Source organism: Trachemys scripta, chromosome 6 (genome assembly GCF_013100865.1).
Source record: "Trachemys scripta elegans isolate TJP31775 chromosome 6, CAS_Tse_1.0, whole genome shotgun sequence".
In the NCBI taxonomy this organism is placed as follows: domain Eukaryota; kingdom Metazoa; phylum Chordata; order Testudines; family Emydidae; genus Trachemys; species Trachemys scripta.
Genome location: NC_048303.1, coordinates 95,658,911 through 95,677,471, shown reverse-complemented (window position 1 = coordinate 95,677,471; position 18,561 = coordinate 95,658,911). Strand labels below are relative to the sequence as shown.

Genomic DNA, 18,561 nt, shown 5'->3' with positions numbered 1-18,561 from the left:
TGTAGTCTGAGCTGCAAACTCATCTGATGGGAGAAATCCACTTGCATGAATCATCTTCTTTGGTGGTGGTGGGGGCGGTGGGAATGTTTAATATGCCACAATAGTCAGTCTGGAGTCCATGTGCCTTCCTTGTTGAGCAGGACATAACACCTTATCTTGGAGACCAGCATTTTACTCTAGTTAATATCTATCTTCTGTCGGGTGATTTATAATGTAACAGAGGCGTGCAATACAAATGCTTAAACATTACCTTACAAAATGGGATACGGATTCTATAAGTGAGATTAATGTATGCAACAACTCACAAGCATTCAATAAAGTCTGAACACATTCTTTTAATTCTAATACCTATTTTAACCTTACTAACACAAGAGAGTCAGATTGTTTCCAGCTATGTATTTGTCAGTGTTCAGCTGACTCATGGGGACCTTGGCATGAGCTGGCACCTGGTCTGCCAGCATCACAGGCCCTGACACTGCAAACTTACATGCATGCTTGACTTTAAACATGTGATTAGTCCCACAGAGTTCAATATAAAAACATACATACTTTTTGTTATGAAAGGCTACAATCACAGCTGAGTCTGTCTTGCATATAATTTAAGCCAGTGGTTCTCAAACTTTTCTACTGGTTACCACTTTCACACAGCAAGCCTCTGAGTGTGACCCCTTCCTATAAATTAAAAACACTTTGTAAATATTTAATACTATTATAAATGCTGGAGGTGAAGTGGGGTTTGGGGTGGAGACTGACAGCTTGCAACCCCTTTAGGGGTCACAACCCCCAGTTTGAGAACCTCTGGAAGTGATTAGATTTGTATAGGGGAGGTATATGTAGTGATAACCATATGATTTTAAATCATGGCCTTTGTCGTTAACCATGTAGAACAGGGGTCGGCAACATTCGGCACGCAGCTCGCCGGGGTAAGCACCCTGGCGAGCCGGGCCAGTTTGATTTATCTGCTGACGTGGCAGGTTCGGCCGATCGCGGCCCCCACTGGCCGCGATTCACTGTCCCGGGCTAATGGGGGTGGCGAGAAGCCGCGGCCAGCATATCGCTCGCCCGTGCCGCTTCTCGCCGCCCCCATTGGCCCAGGACGGTGAACCGCGGCCAGTGGGGGCCGCGATCAGCCGAACCTGCCATGTCAGCAGGTAAATAAAACTGGCCCGGCCCGCCAGGGTGCTTACCCTGGCGAGCTGCGTGCCAGAGGTTGCCGAACCCTGATGTAGAATATCTGTATGTGCATAATCTGTTTTCTCATGGTCCTATTTTAAATTTGTGAAATAAGAAGGGATATAGTTTATTTTCAGGTTGTAGCAACCATAAATTCTAAAATATTGGAATGTCTTGCTTAAGAATTTACTGCACTATAAAAGTTTAAAAAGCTAATCTAACAAGAGAAACAGGGTAGAATTTTTTTGTTCTAAGGACAAGATTTCTAACAGAGCTCAATATCAATAGCTCCCATTTAGGCACCTAAGTAAGTGGCCAGATTTTCAAAATCGTAGAATGATAGGACTAGAAGAGACCTCGAGAGGTCATCTAGTCCAGTCCCCTACACTCATGGCAGGACTAAATATTATCTAGACCATCCCTGACAGGTGTTTGGCTAATCTGCCCTTAAAAATCAACCTCCCTATGCAATTTATTCCAGTGCTTAACCACCCTGACAGTTAGTAAGTTTTTCCTAATGTCCAACCTAAACCTCTCTTGCTACAATTTAAGCCCATTGCTTCTTGTCCTATCCTCAGAAGTAATGGAGAACAATTTTTCTCCCTCCTCCTTGTAACAACCTTTTATATACTTGAAAACTGTTATGTCCTCACTTAGTGTCCTCTTCTCCAGACTAAACAAACCCATTTTTTCAATCTTCTCTCATAGGTCATGTTTTCTAGACTTTTAATCATTTTTGTTGCTCTTCTCTGGACTTTCTCCAATTTGTCCACATCTTTCCTGAAATGTGGTGCCCAGAACTGGACACAATAATCCAGTTGAGGCCTAATGAGTGCAGAGTAGAGAGGAAGAATTACTCATTTACAACACTCTTGCTAATACATCCCAGAATGATGTTTACTTTTTTTTGCAGCGGTGCTACACCGTTGACTCATATTTAGTTGTGATCCACTATGATCCCCAGATCCCTTTCTGCAGTACTCCTTCCTAGGCAGTCATTTCCCATTTTGTATATGTGCAACTGATTGTTCCTTCCTAAGTGGAGTACTTTGCATTTGTCCTTATTGAATTTCATCCTATTTACTTCAGACCATTTCTCCAGTTTATCCAGATCATTTTGAATGTTAATCCTATTCTCCAAAGCACTTGCCACCCCTTCCAGCTTGGTATCGTCCGCACACTTTATAAGCGTGCTCTCTATGCCATTATCTAAATCATTGATGAAGATATTGAACAGAACCAGACCCAGAACTGATCCCTGCGGGACCCCACTCTTTATTGTTTTTTCCCTGTCACTGAGTAACAGGCCAACCCTGTCCTTGGTTTTCCTCTTGCTTCTAATGTATTTCTAGAATCTTTTCTTGTTACCCTTTATGTCTCTAGCTAGTTTAATCTCGTTTTGTGTCTTGGCCTTTCTAATTTTATCCCTACAGCCTTGTTTTATTTGTTTATATTTGTCCTTTATAGGATGACTGTAAACAAATAACACAAGTTTGAATATATGAAATAGATCAAATTGTTCTCAGCAGAAGCTGCTGGGTGTTGAGCTCTGTTCAAAATCTGGTCCCCGTTATCGATGCTGACCACTCTTGAAAATATGATTCTGTTATGTTTTCCTGTTAATCTAGAAGAGGACAAAAAGTACATACCGGTAAATAACACACCCCTTTTCTTGTTTTGACTACCACTATGAGAGGAATATCAACATAAAGCTTTTGGTCTCATGGAGAAAATAGTATTGCTTATGAAAATGCCTTGAAATGACCAAGAATCAAATAGTAGCCAATAGGGGATGTGAGTACAGGTTTAATGTGGTAATGTTGACCCTCCTCCCTTAGAATACAGGTAACTAAATTTTCTATCGGCTTACCAAGGGCTATCTCAAGTAAACTGCATTATAATTATTCAGGAGGAGAAAAAGGCATGAATAGCTCTGGTGAGCTTCCTGGTGATTCGCAGATAGCAGGTCTGTCTTACTGTGTGTTTTTATAACACCTAGCACACTAGGACCCTAAGCCACAATACATACAAAAATAATGATCTAAAATCCAATATGAGTTAAAGCTACTGTCAGTAATATCTTGAAGCAGCAATGGGTCCAACCAAACCCCAAGGCTGAAAACCATATTGGAAAAAGGTTGACACAACACATCCCTTATAAAGTTGCAGTCCTAACCCTCCATTGCTCTAGGAATCTGGAATCAGCAGCATCAGTTATACCTTGTCCAGGTTGTATTTTTGCCAATTTGCACTTATCTAGGTGGGTTTAAGCCTCAATTAAGTATATAAAAAGCACAGAAAAAAACAAAATGTGGGTTCAATGAAAAGAAGAGGTGAAATGGAGTATCCTCAATGTACTGGAGACATTGCAGCCAATAAAGTTTCACAATCACTGCAACACGTCTAGCTGACATGGCTTCAAATGTGTAGGCCTACATCTTAATGAGCATTAAGAGGGATTTTCAGTTGTGTTAAGCTAACTCAATTGAGTGCAGACAATTGAAAAATGTCCCTTTCTGCCTGTCAAGACAGGGCTAAAGAGCGTACATGACAAGTTATGTCCAAGTCCTACAAAAAGATCCTATTGATTGGATTCATATTCCTATGTCAAGTCACCTGAAGTCATAAGGGACTTCGCAGGCCGATTTCTTTGCAGGGTCAAGGCCAAAATAAAAAATGCATAAGCAAGCACCCTCATGGAGCTCTCCTCCCCTACTGCGGCTTAGTTTTAGCAACATATCCTTATGGGTGAAGGAGCAAAAGACTTTGGATATTTGACAATACTCATTCAGCCTGAATAATTCTATAAATGTTCACTGATATAAATAAAATCAGTTGCCTTTGTTTTGTGATCATTTTACATATTCCATAGATTGAAGATAGGAAATGGGAAGTATTTGTTCCAAAAGCTATAGAAGGTAGACAAATGTAAGTCTAGGATGGTGTACATTAACTTGATGTTTAGCAACTTTCTTGTAGTGGGAGAATTTGTAGCAGGCTATAAAAATCAGTAAGCTTACTGTTTAAAACGGGAAGAATTGGCACTGGGCAATAATTTATGATTGCTAATGTCAAGAGATATCTTCTTGATCAGGGGCTTAATCCCTTTTTGACTGAGGGGAGCTCATGTCCTGCTCTCCCATAGGGAAGGTTTCTACCAGTAAACAAAGGTAAGGATTCAACTTCCAGGTGGTTAAATGAAGCTCTCAGTACCTCCTCTGTCTCACTAAATGATATAAAAGGCATTTACCACCTGGCTAGCACTAGTCAGAAAGCTCCAGATATACGTTGTTTCCTATAAAGAAGGTATCAAACCCTTCACAGGAAGTAAAAATCAATTTGTTCCAGAGTGGAGACATAATTGATTTGTCAACTGCCCCACTGAAGAATTAAACTTGCTGGACTGTGATAAAATAAGATGAGTTCTTATTCTTTGCCATGGTAGTGGTATGGGAATAGTAAAACTACATGACACACTGATTGAATTTGCAATACATCTTCCACCACATTTATTTCATTAGCAGGGCCGGCTAATGAAAAGCAAAAAAGCAGCAAAAAAAAGCGCCGCCCCCCGAACACCCTCCCCCCCCCGAGTGCTGCGCCGCCGGAACCTGCCCCCAAGTGCCGCGCCGCCCCCACGCCGAGCGCCACGCCGCCGGAGCCTGCCCCCCCCCGCTGAGCGCCGCGCCGCTGGAGTGCCCCCCCCCCGTGGAATGCTGCGCCGCACCGCCCCCCGCCACCCCAAGATTGGCCGCCCCTTACCAGGTGCCGCCCCAAGCATGTGCTTGGTTGGCTGGTGCCTGGAGCCGGCCCTGTTCATTAGCTGTAGACCATCTGCAAACTGTAGTCATCTATGAGGAAGGCATGGTAAGAGAAGATATCTAGGTGTCAGTTGAATGATGTTTGAGGGTGCTATATCTTACTGAGCACTCAGCAGAATGGTCCAGTTACTCAGTACTACAGATATCAAAGAAGTGTGTGTAAATGAATACTGCAGAAATTTGCAATCCCCGTAGAAAGAGTAGAGTTCCTCTCCTTTATTGATTTGTATGACTTACAGTAGGAACATCCAACATTTAAAACAAATAATGTAGTGCTGTCAGTTTGTTGTTCATATTTCCACAGCAGCTGTAACTAGGAGTTGTGTTTACCAGAAACTATTATGTTGTCTTGAGGTTTTTAATGCTTTATCCTGTATAATTTTTACTACTGTCTGTCATCAGGTCTGTCTGTCACTAATACTGTATGAAAAGATAAAAGATTAGGAGGATGAGGGGCCCTTTTCTAATGAAAATAATCACATTGGGTCTAAAGGCTTTTTCAGGTGTATACTGTTTTTATAAAACTTGACCAAATTAGTCATCCTGTAATAACCCAAATGAAATGTCTGTGTATCTGGATTTCTAAAATGAATAAATCAATAGGCACAGTGAAAGAGCCACCCTACGCCAGTTATGAAAATAGCATAGCAACACTATGGAGGGTGGATGGTCCAGTGATTACAGTAGTAGCCTAGTTTTTGGGAGACCTGGGTTCCATTCCCGGATTGGTGACAGACTTTCATTGTGATGTTGGGCATGTCACTAAGGACCAGCTCCACATAGGGACTTAGGCACCACTGCATTCTTCAAACCCATGTTTAGCTGGTGCCTAAATTTCCATTGTAAAAGTCCCCTATCTCCTATGTTTCCACCTCCCAGCATGTGCACGGCTGCCTTATTCTAGGTGTGTGGACTTCTGTCTCCTATCTAAAACCTAGTATGATCCACAAACTGGGTGGGTGTTCCCTGGCCTGTTTTGTCTGTGGGACCAAATTAGTGGGTATTCTCAGAGCATGCCTATCTCCACAAAAATGGCCAGTGGGGTAGGGGGAGGGAGGTGAGAGGCCCTCCCTTATGATTTTTAGCACAGTAGATAGGGCATTCACCTGAGATATGGGAGACCCCAGTTCAATATCCCCCTGATGAGAAGAAAATATTTGAACAGGGGTACCCCACCTCTCAGGTGAGTGCTCTAACCACTGGACTGTAGAATGATTCTCTTTCTCTTGCCCAATTATTTACTTAATTATTTACGTAAAGTGTAACAACTCCACTAGGAGAGATTGAGCGAGACCCACATCAGAATATCCCAAATTCCAATGGCACTTCCAGTCCCTCCACCTGGCCCTTTGGCATGGAGTTAAGCAGACACCCCACTCATTTTTGGAAGAAGCAGCTTAGGAGTCTAAATCACGTGACTCCCAGAGGGGTTCTTAGCTGTGGATCGCAAGCAGAGATAAACGCCTCTCTGCAGCCCAGACTTAGGCATCAAACTCCGTGAGAGGGATGGGGCTTAGGGCATGCCCTCTAGTTGACATCTCCCATTGCCCTCTTTAGGTGACTCCCCGCCTAGCATGCTGGCTTTCCTGGATCCTATTCTTAGGTGCCTCTCTCTCCCTGTTCATTGTATAGGGAGCCAAGGAACCTAACTCAGGCTTTGTGGATCTCATTGTTGTCCAGTTATTTTCTAGATGTCTAAAAGTTAGTCACTGCAACACTGAGCCCTTTGCAGATCCAGGCCTTAGTTACACTGTGCTTCAGTAATAGTACTTTCTTGCCTCACAGCGGTGTTATGAGGATAAATACATTAAAGACTGTGAGATGCTAAGATGCTACAACGATAGAGCCATATAAGTATTTTATATACACAATATTTCAGTGCTTAAACAACATTTGTGGGAATATTAAAAGATTATTTTATACAGAATCATAAGACTGGAAGGGACCTCGAGAGGTCATCTAGTCCAGTCCCCTGCACTCATGACAGGACTAAATATTATCTAGACCGGGGTGGGCAAACTGCGGGCCAGATCTGGCCTTCCGGCCATTTTAAGCCAGCCCTCAAGCTTCCGCTGGGGAGCCCTGCCCCAGAGCCCGCACTCCCAGCTGGAGCCCTCTTCCCCCCTCCCCCGGCATGCCACTCCCCAGCCCGGAACCCTCTCCCGTACCCTGAACTCCTCATTTCTGGCCCCACCCCGGAGCCAGCACCCCCAACCAGAGCCCTCTTCCCCCGCCTGCACCCCAACCCCAATTTTGTGAGCATTCAGGCCCCACCGTACAATTTCTGTTCCCAGATGTGGCTCTTGGGCCAAAAAGTTTGCCCACCCCGATCTAGACCATCCCTGACATGTGTTTGTCTAACACTCGTCTACAATTTTTGAAAAGTCGTCTGCTTCAGAGATAAAATGTGCTATTTATTATGTATTTTGATGTGCTGAATTCAAATATGACAATTAAAACAACTGATTGGCTACTGTTTCTAAGATATTTAAGTTTTTACATTTTATGTCTATGTATATTGTGTCGATAGTAGAGTTTTAATCATAAATTGTAAACCTAGGTCTTTTCATGTGTTTATGGTTGCTTTACATGATAATATTTCACCTGTCCTGTTTATGTAACACTTTAAAAATCACCAAAAGGGTTATATAAATAAAATTTATTATGGAACAAAAGGCAAAAAACTATTATGTACATAGTTTAGTCCTATTCAGTGTCTACTCGACGCTTCTTGGCTTGTCTCTTGTATTCATTAAATGGAGCATCTCTTGTCACTGTCCAGCAATAGTCTGCAAGCATTGATGGGCTCCATTTGCCCTGATAGCGTTTCTCCATTGTTGCAATGTCCTGGTGAAATCGCTCGCCGTGCTCGTCGCTCACTGCTCCGCAGTTCGGTGGAAAAAAATCTAGATGAGAGTGCAAAAAATGTATCTTTAATGACATGTTGCAACCAAGGCTTTTGTATGCCTTGAGGAGGTTTTCCACCAACAACCTGTAGTTGTCTGCCTTGTTGTTTCCGAGAAAATTTATTGCCACTAACTGGAAGGCTTTCCATGCCGTCTTTTCCTTGCCACGCAGTGCATGGTCAAATGCATCATCTCGAAGAAGTTCACGAATCTGAGGACCAACAAAGACCCCTTCCTTTATCTTAGCTTCACTCAACCTTGGAAATTTTCCACGGAGGTACTTGAAAGGTGCTTGTGTTTTGTCAATGGCCTTGACAAAGCTCTTCATCAGACCCAGCTTGATGTGTAAGGGTGGTAACAAAATCTTCCTTGATTCAACAAGTGGTGGATGCCGAACACTTTTCCTCCCAGGCTCCAATGACTGTCGGAGTGGCCAATCTTTCTTGATGTAGTGGGAATCTCTTGCACGACTATCCCATTCGCAGAGAAAACAGCAGTACTTTGTGTATCCAGTCTGCAGACCAAGCAAGAGAGCAACAACCTTCAAATCACCACAAAGCTGCCACTGATGTTGGTCATAGTTTATGCACCTCAAAAGTTGTTTCATGTTGTCATAGGTTTCCTTCATATGGACTGCATGACCAACTGGAATTGATGGCAAAACATTGCCATTATGCAGTAAAACAGCTTTAAGACTCGTCTTCATTGAATCAATGAACAGTCTCCACTCATCTGGATCGTGAACGATGTTGAGGGCTGCCATCACACCATCGATGTTGTTGCAGGCTACAAGATCGCCTTCCATGAAGAAGAATGGGACAAGATCCTTTTGACGGTCACGGAACATGGAAACCCTAACATCACCTGCCAGGAGATTCCACTGCTGTAGTCTGGAGCCCAACAGCTCTGCCTTACTCTTGGGTAGTTCCAAATCCCTGACAAGGTCATTCAGTTCACCTTGTGTTATGAGGTGTGGTTCAGAGGAGGAGGATGGGAGAAAATGTGGGTCCTGTAACATTGATGGTTCAGGACCAGAAGTTTCATCCTCTTCCTCTTCCTCGTCTGACTCAAGTGAGAATGATTCTGGTGCATCAGGAACTGGCAGTCCTTCTCCGAGGGGTACTGGGCGTATAGCTGATGGAATGTTTGGATAATGCACAGTCCACTTTTTCTTCTTTGACACACCTTTCCCAACTGGAGGCACCATGCAGAAGTAACAATTGCTGGTATGATCTGTTGGTTCTCTCCAAATCATTGGCACTGCAAAAGGCATAGATTTCCTTTTCCTGTTCAACCACTGGCGAAGATTTGTTGCACAAGTGTTGCAGCATATGTGTGGGGCCCACCTCTTGTCCTGATCTCCAATTTTGCAGCCAAAATAAAAGTGATAGGCTTTCTTAACCACAGTGGTTATACTGTGCTTTTGTGATGCAAAAGTCACTTCACCACAAACATAGCAGAAGTTATCTGCACTGTTCACACAAGTACGAGGCATCTCTGCTCACTTTGGCTAAACAGAAATGTGTCCCTTTGCAAAATCAAACACTGACAAATAAGAGAGCACGACACTGTATGATTTCTAGAGCTGATATAGGGCAATTTGTTCAGCAGAGTGATGTAAGCTTCGTTATGATTGCATCATCCATGACTTGTAGGAATAACATGATGCAATTCATATGATGTATGACGCAATACCAGCTTCAGATTGCATCATTCATTGTTTTGCCTAAAAAGCAAGTACTGTCCAAACCCAGTCATAGATTTATTCATAGATCCAGTCAAAGATGTATTTTAGTCATTTCTGGTTTAAATTGAGATCCCTTCCCTTTATAACTCACTTATCCTCCGCCATTCCCAAGTCAAGGGTCGTATATACTGACCCAATAGCATATCTTGAAAACTAGAGCCAGTCAACAATTTTAAGCATCATTTTCGTTCTCAGTGACCCAGAATTAGTAAAGGTTGACTACATTTATTTCAGAAGCATTTTGGCTGTAGAGCAGTGTAATCTGCTCTTAAAAATCTTCAATGATGTAGATTCCACAACCTCCCTAGGTAATTCATTCCAGTGCTTAACCACCTTGACAGGATGTTTTTCCTGATATCCAACCTAAACCTCCCTTGCTGCAATTTAAGCCCAGTGCTTCTTGTCCTATCTTCAGAGGTTAAGAAGAATAATTCTTCTCCCTCTTCCTTGTAACAACCTTTTATACGCTTGAAATACAAATATATATATATATATATATATAGGTAATACAAATTAATAATAATTATGGAGAGATAATTGCTGGTTTAGAGGATTGCTAATGCAATACAGAGCCATTGACTACTGGTGATCAGTGGATACTTGAATAATGATCCAAACTCTTCTTCAATAGATTGGCAGTACCAATCCAATTTTTAAGGGATAAGTGTCTATATTGTAAAACAGTCAATCATCACTCTAGTTGGCTCTAATTGGTACCTTTGTTAGTCTCAGCAGAGAGGCCAAGGTGTGTACAGGCATGGAGACTGATCTCACTGGAACTGACTATGGCCTTAATCCTGCTATTTGTTCCTTGTGGGCAAATTCTTCATACCAGTACAGATGCCCATAGAAGTCAGTGAGGCTCTGCATGTGTCCACCCATATGGATCAGCTTGCAGGTTCGTGTCCTATGGATAAGGAGCAGAAGGACAGGACATTAGAAGCAGATAAAGAAATCAGTAATGGGAGAGATCAGAATGAGAGAAACAGGAAGGTCAGAGATGACGAAAAAGGGGGTAAAAGATGAAGGAGAAGATAGTCCCGTAGTCTTTAAGTGAACAGAGGAGGGAAAGAAAAAAAAGGAAAGGAAATATTTTAAAAAAGAGGAATTAGGACTGAATGAATAGGAGAATTACAACATGCAAACAAGGGAATAAAAGTACATGCACGGAGGTGCCCAAAAATTTTTATTTTAACAAACTTTATTTTATTGTGTTTCTACATTTGACAGTGTTTCCCAAGCAGACATACTACAGAACCAGAAGTTATGGGAAAGTGGGTTGTAAATGTTGCTTTGAGGACTGGAGTTTTATTTCTTTGTACTATTACTGTTGGGCATGTATCCAACAATTTTAAATTGGCTGTAACAGCAGGTAACGTTTTGTACATGTTAAAGATGATGAAAGGACAGTTTAAAAAATTTTTCTCTCCCCCCCCCCCCCCCCCCCCCAAGTGGTAAGGGTGATAAATGGATAAAATTGAAAGCAACGATTTGTGCCTGTTTGGCAATAGCCTGCCTGGAGGGAAATAGGCTGTTTCACCACCATCAAGAATATTAGCTACACACTATAGGGGGATTCTGCAAAAATTTAAAGCATGTGAGCAATCCTGTACAAGTGAGTAGTCATTTTGAAGAAATTAAGGCTACTGAGCTGTGTAAAGTTATTCATGTACATAAGTGCTTACAGGTCTGGAGCCCAAGGTACCATCTCCAAAACAAGGAAGGAAACAAAATGCTTTGGGCTTTCCACAGCATCCTAGAGATATGTCTCTGGAGAGAACTTTGACTGTAATTACTTGTAGGATTACTCACTTGCTTTCTTCAAGTAATATCTTGTCTCTTTTTCTCTTTTTATTTCTGCATGTATTTGGGATGGATACCTGTTTTTGAGAGTTTGTTCCCTTCCTTGTAGCTTAGCTTGGTGATATTCTGTGGATTATACTTTTTCCCCCCGTCCCATGAGTGAGCAATGGCTCCTCACTTCACAAAAAACAAACAAAGCTTAAAGTGTAATGTTATCAATATATTGACTGCATTTCTCTTGTGAATTTTTTAGGAGCAAATTGTCAGAATGCTAACACATACAGCTACTTTTCTGGCCAGTGGCATTGTTTTTTTTCTTCCCTAGCTGTGCAAAATTTAATTCTAAAAGGCATCAATTTGCACTAAGCTCAATTTGGACATAATTTAGATAGGCAGCTCTTTGGGGCACCAAAATACAAGGAATAATCTTTTCATTTTTTAAAAAAAAGATAAACTGTGAATGGAGAGATCCTTGATGCTGAGTTCTCTAGAGAAGATCCTGATGGAATGGGTGAGTGCTGTCTATTCCCAGTTTACGGGCTGCAGTGTGCTATTTCTTAGAATGTCAACAACCCATCCTCTGTAGAACTCTAACTTGCACACCTATTTTGAATTCTGGATTCTGGAAATTAATCCTAAATTTCTTTACTCCTAGTCCTATGTTTTAACCACAAGATAATCTTTTAGCCCTACATGAATTCACTTATGTTGTTACAAACCAATTCTAAAAACAGTAAGCTACACCAGAGCTGTGCATTAGTAAGCTGTTAATGTATTTCCTGGCTACTACATGCTTACGGTGCATTGTGAGGAATGAGCACAAGTGATTGCAACTGTCCAAGAATTGAATTATTAGTCTACTAATGCACACCTTTGTGTGGGTTATTGTTGAACGAGACAGGAGATCGTTCATTCCAGTTCGCATTCTTTTGGAAAGTGTAAAACTAGCTACACTTAATACTAAGGGACTGATTTTTTTTCATGGCTGTCTGTGGAATGATTCCTGGATAACACTAACAATTGTCATTAATTCATAGATTTAAAGCCCAGAAGGGACAATTATGACAGTCTGTTCTGCCTTTCTGCATAACTCAGGTCATAGATTTTCACCCAGTAATTCCTACATCAATCCCATAACTTCTGATTGAACTAGAGCATAAGATGTGCAATCTCAATTTAAAGACCTCAGGTTTTGGAGAATCCATCAATTGATTCTCACTTATATGCAATTTGTTTTCTAAAAGAGCAACTCTATAAATAGCATATCTTAAATCTTGGTCTTGAGATTTTTGAGACAAGCAGTTTAAAGTATTTTAAAGATAATATAAGGAATAAACCAAGTTCTGATCATTTCCAGTGTGATGTATGGTGGTTTGGCTGCATGGTGATTAAATCACAATGCACAGCACCAATAACCTTTCTTTGTCTTCACTGGTCTGTGGTTGAAAATTCAAGGTTATTCCCCTCATCTAGCATATTCAGTGTTGTTTGATGCCTTATTAGGGTTAAACTGGCATGTTTCTGGGAGATGCCACTGCAATCAAAACGTGGAAGAATCAATCTGAAAAGTTAAGCAATGATAACATTTACTAAAGATTGTAGGATATAACTAAAAGTGATATAGGTGGGCAGGAATTTTAATTCTTCAGCCATTTGAAACTGTCCTTGACTGTGGAAGACATGAAGAATTTTTGGGGTGGGAGGTGGGGGAGGGAATAGGGAATGAAGTAGGGAGAAAGAGACCATGCTGTGTTGAAGACATTCGGCACCTCTCAGGATTGGAGCATTACTAAACACCTCTTTAGCAACAAGCGATTAAATTGTATCACTTCAATTTTCCTTTAAGATATTGTACTTTTGTTGTTATTCCTGCTGGCACGACTGTCCTTCCAAGGTATCTTCTATGTGCCCACTCGTGTAACAGTGTGAGGGAGATTATTTTGTACGGCTGTTGTAATAAAAAGATGGTGTGTAATAGGGTTACCATTCGTCCGGATTTACCCGGACATGTCCTCTTTTTTGTACTAAAAATAGCATCGGGGGGAATTTGTAAAGCACTCACAATGTCCGGGATTTCCCCCCTCCCCCGGCAGAGCAGACCGAGCGGCTGGGAGGGCTGCAGGAAAGTCCTGGGCTGGACTCAGGAGCAGCTGTAGAGGAGCCGGATCCGCCCTGCATTCTGAGCAAGTGTATCAGCACAAAGTGCAGCCCTCCCCTTTTGCAACTGGGAGTGGTTTCTGCCATGCAGCGTAGCAAAACGGGAGCGAGAGCACTTTGTGCTGATACAAGGGCAGCTCTCCCCTGCAGCCCGGTCCGGGCCAGGAACCGGGTTTTGTTGTGCAGGGCCAGGGACCGGGTTTTGTTGTGCTGGGGAGCTCAGCCACATGTCCGGCTCGCACAGAGCCCAACACCCTGTTCTGAGCAGCAGGGTAAGGGGGCCAGGGGGCAGGAAGGTTCTGGAGGTGGCAGTCAAGAAACGGGGGGGGGCTTTTTGGGGGGAGTGGAGAAAGTTTTGGGCAGTCAGGGTACAGGTAGGGGGTAGGGTCCTGGGGGGCAGTTGGGGGGGTCTTAGGAGGGGGCAGTTAGGGGACAAGGAACAGGGAGTCTTAGGTAGGGGGTGGGGTTCTGGAGGGCAGTTAGGAGCAGGGGTCCCAGGAGGGGGCAGTCAGGGGACAAGGAGCGGGGTGGGGGGCTGAGAGTTCTGGGGGGGAGCTGTCAGGGGGCAGGAGTGGGGAGAGGGATCGGAGCAGTCAGGGGACAGGGAGCAGAGGGGTTTAGATGGGTTGGGAGTTCTGGGGGGGGCTGTCAGGGGGCAGGAGTGCGGAGAGGGATCGGAGCAGTCAGGGGACAGGGAGCAGAGGGGTTTAGANTATGGGGGGGGGGGGTGTTTGTGGGGGGGGGGGGGCGGCGGGGATGGACGGGCTGGGCGGGGGGGGGGGGGGGGGGGTGGGGGGGGGGTGGGGGGTTGGGGGGGGGGGGGCTGTCAGGGGGTGGGGAGTGGTTGGATGGGGCGTGGGAGTCCCAGGGGTCTGTCTGGGGGTGGGGGTGTGGATAAGGGTTGGGGCAGTCAGGGGACAAGAGGCAGGGAGGCTTAGATAGGGAGTGGAGTCCTGGGGGGCAGTTAGGGGCAGGGGTCCCAGGAGGGGGCAGTCAGGGGACAAGGAACGGGGGGAGGGTTGGGGGTTCTGGGGGGCGGGAAGTGGGAGGGGCAGGGGCGGGGCTAGGGCGGGGCTCCTCCCGTCCTCTTTTTTGCTTGCTGAAATATGGTAACCCTAGTGTGTAAGAAATTTGTCTCCACCTTATCCCACCCTCTCACACCTTACCAAGAAATGCAAGTTCAACACTAGCTTCATGTGTCAGTATAAAATTTGAAATTGCAGAATATGGTAATATGGCTTTAGTTGACAATGTGGTCAATAGTGGTGAGTGTTCCATAGCTTAATTGGCGTCTTATTACTTTGAAAGGCAGAGAACCTGTGAAATGGTGGATTATAATAATTGGGAATATAAAATATGAATCTTATTGTCTGTTAAGCTTTAAAGCTTATTCTCTTTTGCTTGTCTTCACACTAATGCTTAACAAAATGTTCTTGTTTCTTGGTATGTGCTATCCTATGGGTCTAATGATATCAACAGTAGAATAAATTAGATTGAGAATATATTTCTTGCTAATGCCAAACTAAAATTTAAGGGCCAGATTTTTAAAAGTGCTCAGCATTCAACAACTCCCATTGTTCTTAAGAATGTTGTATTGCATATCTTTGTTTTTACAGTGGGTGCTGCTGAGTACTGAGCAACTTTAAAATCTGATTTAAATATGAGGGCTGTGGCACTGGAGACCTGAATTTTGAAGCAACAGGCATACTCTGGGCCTGCTTTCAAAAAAAATGGTGTCAAGCTCTTGGTGGAAGGATTGCCTAAACTTCACTTTCACTGCGTAACAAACCCCTTTTTGCAAGCTGTACAATGGCAGTGGTCACATTTTGATCGCCAGCAAATTGCTCCAAAAAGCAATAACAGGTGTCCCAACTTAATCCAACTCTTTCATACACAAAACCTTAATGGTGTTAAATCAGAATAACTTTCTAAATGAATGGACAATGTGACAGTCAAGTTTATGGAAACAAGAGCGTATGAGCATAACAGAATAAGGTTTTTTTTACATAACAGACTGAATTGGATAAAGTTAGGTATGTATTGCTTTTTGGTATGTGTTGGAAATGGAGATGAATGTCTTATGTAGCATTGCAGAGTGTTATCAACAGTATTGTAGGTGACACTGAAGGTGGCAAGGAATGCTGGAGATTTTTCCTTTAAATTGTTTCCATGCTTTCAAGGATTTGGATGGGTTTTGTGGACCTCATGCATCCTTAGTTGTCATTAAACCTAATTTTTATATCTGTTAGTATTTGCTGAACTTGGAGTAGATAAATGAGAGGCTGCCCTGTCTCATTGAGTGTGCTTTTTCCTTTTCAAATATGCAGAAAAAAGAATTACTAACTAGTTCATGCAATTTCGAAGTCAAATAAATGATCCAGGATCTGATCCATGACAGATCAATACTTGGTTTCCCATTGAATAAGAGAGCCTCATAGGAAAATATTAATCTTGTACTTAAAACCAGAGAAGTGCAGATGGTGAATGTGAACAAACAAATGTCTATCAAACAGCATGTCCATTTAAAAAGATAGCACATTAAAATTGAAATATTGTATGGGAGCCCATTTGGCTGTAATTTAAAGATAATCATCAAAGATAATCTTTTGGACTTTATTTTCTCTTTTGTTCTCTAAGAATATTTATTTAATTAGAAATCAATCCAGGAATGATTTCTCACTAAGGAAAACAGGTTAGACAATTTCTTATTTGATTATACAAATTACTTTTTGCCTCAGTATTGCACTTAAAGATACTCTTTGTTTTTTGTTTAGAAAGTAACACTTGACATTCAATTTGCTATTTCCTAACATGGTAAATATCCGGTGTTTAATTATTTTATCTCTATAACATGGATACCCACCCGAAGGGATCAGCTTCATTTGCACAAATCAAAAAATAGATAGATAGTAATTGTGAATTTGTTTTTCAAAGGATGTGGATATATTTTTTGCATGCAGGATACATAGCATATTGTTTGCTATGCTGTAGCTTCACTTGGCTATTTTACTTTCAGCTTTAGTTTTGTTTTAATATATTTGTGTATCACTTTCCTTCATTTAAATGTATTTAACTATTTAACTCATTTAAGTTTAATTTGCTTAGCAACACTTAGGATTATAAGGTGCGACACTCATAAATACTTCTGCAAAATAGGTCTCAGGTTTGCTGTCAATATTATTAAATAGGAAAATCTTTGACTTTAGAAAGGAAAAAATATAGAATTGTTACTAATGCCTAATATTTAAGATCAGATATCAACTATGCCTAACAAATAATTTCACAAATCTATATGAAAATGTTCCACTACAAAGGTGTAATGAATTATTTCCAGTCTAGTTTTTAGGGGGAATGAAGAAAGCTGAATCTGTAATATCTGTGCTTTTTCTATAGCGAGTGATTAAAAGGATTGAGGTTTTTATTTGAAACACATTTTTTAGGTTGTGTACAAAATGCTTTTCTTTTAGCTGATAATATTAATGAGAGTGAGCCAGGTAAACCGCCACTCACAACACTGAAAAATTATGTCTAGTATAAATCAAAATATGGTATACTGTAATAATACTAATGCTTATAGGAAATTTGATGAAAGAATAGTAAAAAATAAGTAATCCCTTTTACTTAAGTACTTTCATATGTTCAGCAGTCACGTAATTGATCTATCAGCTTGTAGTTTAAGGTCTTGATTTCTCTGTTTAACGTGGAAAAACTACATGAAAACCTAGGTCCCATTGACTCCTCTCCTCACCTACATTTCTACTCTGTATAGTGTGCAGTGTTGGTGTAGCTATGTCAGTCCCAGGATATTAGAGAGACAATGTTCGTGAGGTAATATCTTTTATTGGGCTAGCTTTTGTTGGTGAGAGAGACAGGCTTTCGAGCTTAGATAGAGCTCTTCTTCAGGTCTGGGGAAATTTATTCAGAGTGCACAGCTAAACACATGGTGGAACAGATTGCATTATGGAATAGGCCACCCAAATACCCTCAGAGAACCTGCGACAATATAGAAATAAAACCTCCCTCTTACCGCACACCCCTAGTTGTCACGTGTCACCACACACCAGAACCCATACGGGCTATCATCAAACAACTACAACCGATACTCTATGGAGACTCCATGCTGAAAGAAATCTTTCCTGAACTCCTTCTTCTTCAAACAACCCCTCAACCTCTTCTAGCTCATCAGAAGCAAGCTCCCCCCAGAACAGGAAAACACCAACTCAAAATGGCATGAGACCCTCTGAGAACAACAAATACAAAACCTGCAGACCTATCTCCACTGCTACAATGATCAACATCCCCTACAATGCCCCTTTCAAGATCTATGGGTGCTACGCATACCTATTCCATGTGGTGTACCTCATTCAGTGCACTAAATGTGAGTGAAACCAGACAATCACTGTACTCTTGAATGAACTCACACAGGAAAAATGATAAGACAAATAGACCCTGAACGCTTTTCACAAAGCGATCGCTATATCTGACTGATCAGTCCTCATCCTCAAAGGAAACCTGCACAATGCTGTCAAAAGACAAGCCTCAGAGCTTAAATTCATAACTTTGCTAGGACTCTAAAAATCATGGGCTGAATAGAGACACTGGATTTATGGCTTCTTATAACAATTTATAACCTCCCCAACTGTATTTTGCCCCCCCCCATGACTGGAGGGGTGTTAATGGGCCACTTCACTTTAAATGGTCCCTTGAAATATGTGTTAACTACTTATGCCATACCAAGGGTCGGCAACCTCTGGCCCGCGCCTCGCCAGGGTAAGCACCCTGGTGGGCCGGGCCAGTTTTTTTACCTGCTGCGTCCGCAGGTTCGGCCGATCGCAGCTCCCGCTGGCCGCGGTTCGCCACTCCAGGCCAATGGGGGCTGCAGGAAGCAGTGTGGGCCGAGGGATGTGCTGGCCACGGCTTCCCGTCGCCCCCATTGGCCTGGAGTGGCGAACCG

General features: G+C 42.4%; 1 protein-coding gene and 1 long non-coding RNA gene across 2 annotated transcripts in view; one reads left to right on the top strand and one right to left on the bottom strand.

Annotated features, from left to right (window-relative positions):
- LOC117879109 overlaps positions 1-10,586 on the bottom strand; it is a 24,522-nt gene extending 13,936 nt beyond the window's left edge. The window contains exon 1 of the long non-coding RNA XR_004646173.1: positions 10,365-10,586. This is a non-coding gene — a long non-coding RNA (uncharacterized LOC117879109). The remainder of the gene's footprint in view (positions 1-10,364) is intronic.
- Positions 1-18,561, top strand: part of GNA14 (G protein subunit alpha 14) — a 49,971-nt gene that overhangs the window by 4,007 nt on the left and 27,403 nt on the right. The gene's annotated exons all lie outside the window — the stretch shown is intronic.